The sequence below is a fragment of the Adiantum capillus-veneris genome, chromosome 18 (genome assembly GCF_014529385.1).
Source record: "Adiantum capillus-veneris isolate H3 chromosome 18, ASM1452938v2, whole genome shotgun sequence".
NCBI classification, from domain to species: Eukaryota; Viridiplantae; Streptophyta; class Polypodiopsida; order Polypodiales; family Pteridaceae; genus Adiantum; species Adiantum capillus-veneris.
In genome coordinates this window covers 6,666,469-6,670,012 of record NC_140948.1, presented here as the reverse complement: position 1 = coordinate 6,670,012, position 3,544 = coordinate 6,666,469, and positions in this window count along the sequence as shown.

Sequence of the window (3,544 nt, the reverse complement as noted above, 5' to 3'; positions counted from 1 at the left end):
GTGATGGGTTTTGGTCCCACTCATTCTCTGCCCATAATATTGGTGGCTCTACTGTGGTGGGGGGGGAGAGGGAGCTCAAATGTGGCAGATGGGGGTTCTTTCGTGGAAACCAAAGGTACTCTAGGTCATGTTCGGTTGGGTTTGGACTGTGTTTGTGTGTTGTGATGGTTTTATACTTGGAATCCCTAGCTCGTATCGTTGAGCAAGGTTGGCTTGTAACTTTTTTTGGTTCCGCTAATTCAATTCACCCACTACTGTGATTTTTTTTTGGCTTTTTAAAACAAACCCTTAATGTTGTGTTGTGTTAGGGAGAATCCTTTCATTTCACATTTTGATATGTCTTATTGTTTTTAGTGCATGATGGAGACTTACCTTTCATTTCACATCCTGACATGTCTTTACTTTTCTTGAATTCTATTGTTTTAGAATGCTAAAGTTTTACTTTTCTTGAATTCTATTGTTTTAGAATGCTAAAGTGAAGCTTCACCGGGCATAAATTTTAATAAATTTCAAACACACACTTTTTTTTTGCATTCTATTGTTTTAAATGCTAAAGTGAAGCTTCACTTTGCATAATTCTAATAAATTCTATACACACATATATATATTAATTAGTTTTTTTTATTTCACCTTTCATTTTATAACTTCACATGGCTTTACATTTCAATTCGACGAACATTAGTTAATTAGATTGGCAAATTCTTTCTCCCAGTTTTGTTGAAATCAAATGCTTTTGCTATGTCCCAGTTCCCTTGTGTGCTAGTGTCCTCCTCTGCTCTAGACGCTTCGCATCGTGCAGCCCTCCTTTGGCCATGCTCACTTGCCCTTCTTGTTCTGTGAGCTATGGGGCCCCCTCCCTCTCGTCGCTACGCTTCACAGCTCTCCCTAAGGTGAGCTTCTCTCACTTTTGAGAATCTCACAGGTCGCGCTTCGTCAGGGCTCCCTTGCGTGGAGGCAAGAGTGAAGGAAAGGTCGTGAATGTGTATGCACAGTGGGCAGGACTGCGGAGGCAACAAAGCGCAGAGGCATCGAAGGCTCCCCTGAAGCGGACTAACCATACAATGAGCACTTAACAATTCACAGCAAAACATGGTCACGCCGTCCTGCTCCTCACGTTGTTCTCTTGTGCCATTGCCATCGCGATTTCTACCTTCATCGACCAAGCATCCCTACTGCCATCGTTTTCAGCTACACACTGCATGTTGTCCTTATGAACTTCATCAACGGCCACAAACACAATGACTCCATGCGTCACTACAGCCCTGGCCTCATATGTCTTTCTTTCTCTGTCTCCAAGCGTCACCACCCTCCCTCCCACACAAAAAATCTAACATCGACACGTTTATTTTTCCAAGCATACAAAATTCCTTTCCTTGAATTTGCAAATTCCGAAGAGGAAATTTCACGAAGGGGAAAATAACAAAGCAATTCATCTCCAAAGCCTACATGACAAACCAAAATTCTAGTTTTAGCATTTTCTAATGATAGACAATGAGTCATCTTACGACAACCTACAATTTTTTTTGTTTTTGGAGATATTTAATCTCACAACCAAGGGTGTTATGCGAATTTTGGAAAATTTGAAGTGCATTTTGGGAATTCACGAGAAAATATATAATGGGGATATTTTGAGAATTTCCACAAATTAGAGGGGTATTTTTTCTTTATAAATTTATGTTTATTTTTTCCGTTTTCACACTATTTTCCTCCATTTCTCCTTGCCTTCAACCGACATTTTTGAGATTGAAAATACCACGATATTAATTCGAGACACATTTTTCTCGAACATTGGTGTCCTCGAAAAAAAATTGCCGGTTCGAACATAGAGAAGATGTCCCTCTTTCCCTCTCTCTATCACGTACACCTACCATGTCCATGCGACCCCCCGCCCCCCTCCCTCCCTCCCTTTCCCTTTCCTACTTAGTTTAAGTTTCATTCAAACTTTTACAAAAGCATCTTGGCTTATTCTCATGAAAAGAAATGAAAAAAAAATTGTAGGGACATACTAGCTTGATTCTAGTTAGTGTTAACATTCGAGAAAGTCTCTTTTATTAAGCGGCTGCCGATCGAGTTTCATTCTCACAAAGAAGAAAATCAGAAATACTAGCAAAAATTTTGAGATTTGTAAAATTTTTGGACGACTTTCTCACATTTTTCAAACACTGATACCATTTTAATTCAACCTAACAATTTTATCACTTTCTTATTGTTTTTGAAAGCCGTCGTGACCCTTTCACTTGTTTTTTAAGAATATCTTATGATAATTTTAATTTTAATGTATTCTATGAAACTTGATCTTACAACCTTCTTGAGCGATGGCGTAGACTGCTTAGGGTAACAGCGATGGAGTAGAAAAACAATGCTCACTACCAGCCTTGTGCTTTGAAAGGCATTTTGGCCTAGCTGTGCAAAGCAAAGCGCCGTTGTGATCTTCTCCGTCTTCACAACACTGGATAGAGTTGCGGTTGTTGCTCCACAAGAAGTATCTGGTAATAGGTGCTCTACGTCGCCTAAAACATCCGACTCATATCCTTCCTACGGAGGCGGATAGCTCGCATTCTAGCTTATCAGCTACTTGTAGATTCGCCGCGCTTCACCACCCAGGTCATTCGATCACGCTCCATCTTGCTAGCTCATTGATCACGCTCCTCCACCACCCAGGTCCTTTGATTGCGTTCCATATCTCCAACTCATTGATCATGCTCCACCACCTTCTCTCCAGCTCATCGATGGAGCTCCTTCCCCCTTATAAGGTGTTTTTTGGCCAAGAAGGCCATAAGGAAGTGGTAGAGAAAACGTGCAATTCTCTCACCATCAAGTAGTCACCCTCACATTAACTTTTATAGTGACATTTCAAGTCATTTCAAGCCTTACTATATTAACATTTTCATTATGAAAATGAGTGTGTGTGTGTGTGTGTGCGTGCGCACATGCATCTCTCTCTCTCTCTCTCTCTCTCTCTCTCTCTCTCTCTCTCTCTCTCTCTCTCTCTGATTAAAGTGTTCGGGAAAAAATATTTTTTCAGACATACAAAATTTCTTTTCTTGAATATGCCTAGAGAAAATGTTAAAAATTAGAATTTAGTTTTCAAGTTTTTACATTATTTTTCTCTATTTCGAGGTGGAACTTCTCCTTTTCCCCTTGCTCTCAATTGACATTTTTGAAATTGAAAATGGCACCAGTGTTAGAAAAAAACCGGAATCTAGTGTATTTTAACCGGTTAAAATTGAAAAATCCCGACTAGATTTTAAGCTTGTAAATGACTCAAGGGATGTGCCTATGGAGGATGATGGCAGATCGCCCTCACCCCAGTAAGGGGATAAATTGCAACCCTTTACGGGCGGCATTAACTTCATGGTGAAGACTCTAAAGGCAAGTGAGCCGCAAGGAAAATTATCACAGATGGAAGTAAGGGGTTGGATAACACCTCAACTTTGTGGCATGTTGTCTCTATAGTACAAGGGAATAGCACTAAGGGAATGGCCAAAGATACTACAGCTGAAACAACACAAGGTGAGAGTTATGGTTGTAAGCTAAAGGTTGA